Here is a 7,555-nt window from a genome sequence, read left to right on the forward strand (position 1 = left end):
TGTACCCTCTAAAGTTGGTTACAAAAATAAACTTAGTTTTACATGCACTTTGCCAGAATTAAAAAAAAAAAAATCATGCAGTTTTTAAAGAATAAAGCAGTCAAGGCCCCAACCCATAAAATAAGGCAATAAATCATAAATGATGGCAGCTGGATGAGCTGAATTTAAGTACATTTACATGAACATACTGTTGCTATATGTGTATGAGAGTCAGTTAATTGTTCTATTCCTCAGTGCTTATTTTATTATAATACATAAAAGTATTATCTCTATCATGACCAATATTTGAAACTTGCCAAGTTTTTACTATATTTACCTAATTCAGTATACTTAAATATGCATTGTTTCTTTGTTTTGCAGAGCTGTGGATCAAGCACAGGGCCAGGCACAAGTATGGCAAGCCTTTCACCACTGAGCCACACTTGGAGTGAATCTGATCTCTAGTCCTGATTAGTTGTCTGTTTATGAAAGGTCATCTAATGCCACTTTTTTTTTTTATTTTTAGTGTGTATATTTCTTATGGTTGAAATAAAACTTTGTCACATCCTAGTGGCATTTTGTGATGGTGATCCCTGCTGCTGTGGCTGTTTCCCTGACAGAATGGGAATCACACACAGGCTTCATGTGTTAATGGATGTGCTCCTCTGTATTTCACCTGGAGTCTAACCTTACAGTCCCTGCACACTAGTGTGCTCCAGCGCCCCAGGAGCTCAGTTCTCTGGCCACCTTGGCCTCCTGGCTCCTGCTTTAGCTCTCTTTTGTGTGCTAGTGCAGGTTGTGTGATTGCATCTAGCACTCCAGACAGAGGACTTTGTTGGAATAATGAGGATCCATCTTTTTATAGAGAAGCAACTGTGTTTTTACACAGAAGCAACTGATGAAAGGGACAGCCAGATGCCTAAGAAGTGAGTCACATGGCACTCACTGCTAGATGAAACAAACTCTAGAATGAAGAACCTGAACAAAATAAGACCCAGCATGAGTCATTTACACACCGGCTATGAGTGTTACAAAAACATGCCAACAACAAAGATCAAACATATCGGCTTAATATTTATTTCCTTCTATTTCCAATTCTGCTCTCTTAAAATCCAATATCTGTGCTGGAAAGATGGTGCAATCCTGTAATCCCAGCAGTTTGCAGGGCCTGATCCAGGAGAACAGCAAGTTTAAAGCTTGTCTCAGCATTGTAGTGAGGTCCTAAGCAACTCAGCAAGACCTTGTCTCTGTGCCGGATTCTCCTGATTCTCTAGGCTCAGGTTAGATCTCTCAGTTTGCATCTGCTCAATTTATGTGCTGGTTTTTGCCTTTAATTCATGAATCAAAGCACCCAGTCTAAGTTTGTGCCACTTTTACATTGAGGTATTTGAGTCTAAGCTTCCTGTGTGTGACTGACTAACCGTGCCTGTCCGAATACCAGTTTGTTTGGCCAAATAGCCTCTGGATCTACCCAAGACGATCTGCACCTCCAGTCCTGGGGTTTTCCATGCCAAATATCCCAGAACTTACAGCTATTTTTAGGTCTTCTGTGTGTGTGTGTTTGTGTGTATATGTGTGTGTGTGTGTATATAATTGTACCCTCTAAAATGGTTACAAAAAAAGAATATATATATATATATATATATATACATATACAAACACATACAAGGAGTGGGCCATACACACACACACACACACACACACACATACATTTCCCTCCCATCCCACTCCAAATTCCCACCAGGAGTTCAGCTTCTAAACAGCTCCTTAGCCTTGTCTGGTGTACTTCAACTTTCCAAGGTTCAGGACTTTCTCTCCTATATTGAGTATTAGTGGACTGTTTTCCCCCCACCCTTCACTCACCTCCCAAAGAAGTAATTTTTTTCTGATTGTGTCCCAAGTCATGAAACTGTGTGAACCACCACTTCCCACAAATCCACCATCTTTTTTTCTCTTACTCATTCTCAATATTCAGATACTTTAGCTCCATTATTCTAATGTAGTCAGAAAAAAAATAGAATAAAACAAAGCATCTAAGAAATAGGAACTTCAGCAGATTAAGAGATGACAGGCTTTGGTTTTGTATGCTAACACAGCAGCTCTGATTACTGACATTTACCCATAGAGGCATGCGGTGGTTAACAGGTAGTTGCAAAAGAAAACCACAGTAGCAGAGGCAAAAGACAAAGCTATGGCGACATTCCTTCTTTAGGCTTAGTGCAGTAAAAGACCCTAAGCTTCTTGAGCAAAGAGTCCCGAGGCTGTTAACAAGTTCGTGCCAGAAAGAAAAGTTGACTACACTCTGCGATAGAATTGCACCAACTCTGTTTCCTTGATGTACCCCAAACATGCTTATGTATAAGTATGGTCCTTTGGGAACCATCTCTTTGGCCCATGGAACCACTAATAAAACGTTGCTTTCAGATCTTGGTGTCCATACCTTAATTCCCTGCTACACTGCAACAGGAATCTATTGTATGCATCAACTCACTGTCAACTTTATTCCCAGTAATGTCATTCCCAACAATTTTATCTGAATAATGTATATGAGTGCCATCATATGGAGATCTTTATGCCATCCACAGGGCAATGGAACAGTTGACAACAGCATTACAAGACACCCAAGGGAATGTCTAACACAAACACACATAGGAATATTGGAGACTAATTAAGACCAACACTTCACCTTCTTAGGAAGGTGTGGATAAGGTAATAGACAAAAGGCAACTTGAAGACATATCACAGCTAAGAGGAAAATGAGGCTTTCAGATACATCTGGAATTCAGCCAATAAGAAAGAAATACATTTCATACTAAATTGTGGGAACAAGTGCATGGACTACTGAATATATGGCATACATTAAGGGTATCTGAGTGGCAAACCACTCCCTCATGCTAGGCATGTGAGCAACAAACAGCTTACATCACCCTGGGTATGAGGCTGCATGTTGCAGTACCTGCACTTGCTCTATGGCCCACTCCTCGACTGGTCATTGCAAGGACAGTTGGCCAGAAATTGTGTTGGTGGCTGCCTATAATCTGCTTAGCTACTTCCTGAATATATATATACATGGTAACTGCACAATAAAGTCAGACCTGCTTCCTGCTTGGTATCCAGAGTCTTGATTAGTGACTCTGCAGCCATACTCTCCTCTATCCTATTCCGTAGTCCTCTTCACTGGATGAGAGAGAGCCCATGCACTAAATCCCAGAAGACATCTAAACATATTGAAATATTGAAACAAAAATTATACTTAAAAAGTGTGATGATCTCTGATGTATGATTTTACATCATAGCCTCTTTAATTATAATTCCTGAAAATCCCCTGAATTTACTGTGTATAAATTTCAGAATGTTTCCTTAGAAGACTGATGTATTTAATGACTAAGCACTTTCTTTTCCACCCCCATTTGCCACAGAACTTGATGCTGAACACACCAGACCTAGTGCATGCATTCTCTCTCTCTCTCTCTCTCTCTCTCTCTCTCTCTCTCTCTCTCTCTCTCCCTCTCCCTCTCCCTCTCCCTCTTCCTCTCCCTCTCTCCCCACCCCCCTCTTGTCACAAAGTAGAAATTGTATGACATGGGTCTAGTATCCTTTTCTCTTCCAACACCAAGGGAGCCTCAGCCCCCACAGTGGGACACTCACACCCTGCTGAGTCCAAACTCCTGGAGGCAGGGCCCTGCTGCCCTCACCACAACAATTCCTCCTAAAGAATGGCACCATAGTCTTTATGGTTGCCATAATGACATCAGGTTTCTCTATGGCAAGTGTGATGCACAGGTTGGTCCTCTACCCCAGAAATGCCTCTAGATAGGCCTCTTCTTTGTTCCCTTTCCTTTCTCTGAAAGCAAAAGGCATTCACTTTTCAGGACACCACCTGTGAAAGTGTATCAACTACAGGAGCTAGGCTCACACTCAAGAAATGAGAGAACTCTGCCCACACCCTCTAATAAGTCCAAACTGCTGACATGGTCCCAGGACACCCTGGCCCAGGACACCATACTTGAAGGTCCCCCATCTCCTCCCTTAACCAACAGTGAACCAAAGCACCCCAAACCTGGAAGGAAGCAGTGGCTCAGTGACCAATGGCACTGGTACAACTGGGAGTGATTATAACCACCAGAAAGTACAGTGGATTTCTCAAGAGGACCTTTCTTTCTTTTACTGACCTCCAATCCTCTGAGTGCAAATGTGAAAAAAAAAAAAGTGACACAGGTCTTTAGGATCGCTGGATTTCAATAATCACACAGGATATCACACTGCCTTGGGCCAGGAGGTTCTCGCAGCTCTCTTCTTTTCAAGTCAGTAGGGCACCTAGTATGAGAGTGGGATTGAGGTGAGTGGGGTCTGGGGTCCATTCATCACTTCATCTAAGGGAGGCTCAGCCTCTACTGCAGGACACCCATTCCTTCCTCTGAGTCTAAACTCCTAGAGGTGGGCACGGCTCACTCTCCAAGCACAATGAGGCAGTTTCCTGTAGAAATTCAGTTTCTTTGTCAATTACTATGTGCAGGCTGCTTCATCTAACTGGTAATATTTCTTCTTGTCTCTTTGTCTTCTTCTTTCTCACTTTGTTTTCCTGTGATCTCTTCACTATTTTTGCAGTAACCTGTCCAGCAGATTTCACATCAACCTTAGCTTTTTCCTATGAGCTTGTGGTTCTGGTGTAAAGCCTTCACACCCTTCCTTGACGTTACTCAGGACTGGAGTGTTGAGGGTCTCCTGAGCATGCCTTCACTTCAAATGAGGAGCAGAAGCTTCAGCAGCCACCATGACCTACAACCTCAGAAACTGCCTTCTTCAGACACTTTACATGAGCTCAGTAACCAGATGAAGTGCCAATAATAGAGCACTGAGACCCAGAGCTGGAGGGAGTCACTGGCCTAGTGACCAATGGCACTGGTACAACTAGGCAGTAACCATAACAACCAGAGGGTAGCATGAGATTCACAACAAGACCTTTTTCATTCTCTTCTACTCACCTCTCATCCTCTAATAAAAAAAGCTGAAAAAACATAAGAAGTGACCTAAATTCAAAAAGGTATTTATGATCCCACAATTACCACACAGGACATCAGCCTGAAGAGAGGAGGTCTCCACATCCCTCTTTCTCTCCAGTCATCTGGGCACCATGTTCCAAAGTGGGAATGAGATGAATTGGGTCTGGGGTTTCTTCATGTCCCCACAACACAAGGCAGAAAGCCCCACCACTAGGCACCCGCACCCACTATTGAGAAACATTTGGAGTTGAGGCTTGCTTTTGTACTGCTTTTTAAAAATTAGTATAAAGGTTCTTCATAAAAGTCAAAACAAAACTACTGCTTGATCCAGTAGTAATAATTCTGGGTATACAGCTAAAGAGATTGGAATCCGTGTGTCAAACAAATGGCTACACACCTGACATCGTTTTTGCTATTCACAGTAGCTTATTAAAACCAAACAAACAGTGGAAATGCCTTTTGGATGAAAGGAAAATCTTGGCAGGGCCTCCAGCTACTCCCCTGAGAGGCTCCCGCCCCACACTTCCAACTGCTCTCTAGGAGGACAAGACCCAGGAATGGCACTCACTAGACACTCCAAGAGGCTTGAGACATAAACTTTGGACACCTGTGTCAGGCCGTTCTGAAATCCAGGGCCAGGAAAAGATGGGAGAATGAACTGAGGTTATGTCACATAGTTAAGTCTGCAGGGGAATCTCAAAGTCATTGTAGTGAGTTTTCTGTGCCTATAGAAGAAAACCAGAAGGCACACACCTTTTTTCCCCAAATGGTCAAGTAATCTCTGGTTTCCTCTCATGCAAAATGCTCAAAACAGAAAATGAAATATTTAAAAAGTGCCACCCAGTACTTGGAAGAAAACATTGAAAAATACTGCATCTATTTGAAATGCAGTATGGGAAACAAAGAGTGGATATTGTGGAGAGGGGAATTTTGCATTGACAATATGGACAGGAAGCTGGAAATTGAGGAATTTATTCATAGACAATGTAGAGCTAGACTACAGGACTGACTTATTCTGGACCTGAACACTGCTTCTTATACATAGAGAAAGCTCAGAAGGAAGGAGGAATTGGGGTACCTAAAGACAACAGCTATTCTCATGCAGAAACCCCACACACAAAGCTGAGATCCTCTCTGGATGAACAGCCCAATTTTCACCACACAACCTGTAGAGATGCCTCAGCATCTCTATGGGCATGTTGATCCCAGACAGGGCTTCAGGTGGGGACTGAAACAATCATGCAGTAATTGGACAGGGTGTGCAGAGTCCCAAATGCAGACCCACACCCAGTTATCAGGCAGAGTGGCCTGGGAGCTGAGCTGCCCAGAGGAGGGCTCAGGTTGGCGAACTCTGAAGATGAAGTGTGCAGTCCCTGTCCATTATCTCCAGTTTCCACCTTTGTGGGTCCTTCCAGTTCCAAATAGCCTCCTAAGTCTCAAAATGCCCACCAACACTCAGCATTTCCTATTTGTCAGGGTGCTAACATTCTTTCTGTGAATTTTCTAGCACTTACGTGGCAGAGCAACCCAAAAGACCTGAGTGTAAGCGCGTCTAGACATGAGTCAGAAGAACAGCAGGCTCCAGAGACAAAAGTCACAGCAGACGGCAAAGCACACCCCCTCCTCACTAGGTATGTGCTGAAATGGACAGATCTCACCCATGTGACTCTTACTTAACAGGGTTTCAGCCAGGCCCCCCTGAATCTCAGCCTAATGAGCCAAAGTATTAAGGACAGTAGAGTATATACAACCAAAGAGTGAATGAGGACTGAGTGACAGTGGTTCTTGATCCCTGATTTTTCTTTCTGTTTATTGTTTCTTTTTTTTTTTTTCTTTTTTCAATACTTGGGATTGAATCCTGGGAAGTCTGTCCCTGATAAACAGCCCCAGTTCTTTTCATTTTTTTAAAATTATGAGACAGATTTTTTCTAGTTTTCCCAGGCTGGCCACCAACTTGGAATCCTTATGCAGCTTCCTCTGGAGGCTCTGGATTGTCAGTCATACCCCACTGTCTTTTTATTTTTATATTTATTTTTATTTTCTGAGATTCTAAAAAATGAACACAAAGCTTCAGGCTTTTGAAAGTTAAGGCATGGCTTCCTCTGACTAGTGAGATCTGGCCCATCCAGGAGGATATTTGCATTAACCTTGTATCATATAAACCTTGGTTATGTAAATTTCTTTATTACATGTGTATATATTATTCATGAATATAAATGACACAATGACCATTTAAAATTAATTTAAATTTTCTGCTTTCTGGTCTTATCAGGATGGATTTTGAGCTTTGAACAGGGAAACAACCCCCTAAGGCAGCAACTTTCCATACTGATAAAATGTGTCACAAGTATAATTTAAAATTTTCAAACATTCACATTAAATATTAAAAAGAACCATGAAATCAATTGCAATAACTTAACCCAAACATCCAAAATATTATTATGCTACCAATATAAACTCCCTAATGAAGTATGTATATTTTTGGAGGTATATCTTGAAAACTCACTTTGCTCTCTAAGCCTCCAACACAACTCAGGTCACAGCAGATACTCCAGCTTGAAGACTGTGACTAC

General features: G+C 42.1%; 1 long non-coding RNA gene across 3 annotated transcripts in view; it reads left to right on the top strand.

Moving 5' to 3' along the window:
* LOC124106421 (uncharacterized) overlaps nucleotides 1–6,615 on the top strand; it is a 30,720-nt gene extending 24,105 nt beyond the window's left edge. For 2 of the 3 annotated variants that reach the window (XR_009228588.1, XR_009228589.1), the window contains one exon: nucleotides 361–2,404. This is a non-coding gene — a long non-coding RNA (uncharacterized LOC124106421). Of the gene's footprint in view, nucleotides 1–360; nucleotides 2,405–6,489 lie in introns of those variants that run through there. The other variant, XR_006856063.2, reaches the window with a different exon arrangement.
* The last annotated feature ends 940 nt before the right edge of the window (nucleotides 6,616–7,555 follow it).

This window comes from Marmota monax, unplaced genomic scaffold, assembly GCF_021218885.2.
Source record: "Marmota monax isolate L192 unplaced genomic scaffold, Marmota_monax_Labrador192_F-V1.1 WCK01_AAM20220418_F8-fsc00469, whole genome shotgun sequence".
Lineage (NCBI taxonomy): Eukaryota > Metazoa > Chordata > Mammalia > Rodentia > Sciuridae > Marmota > Marmota monax.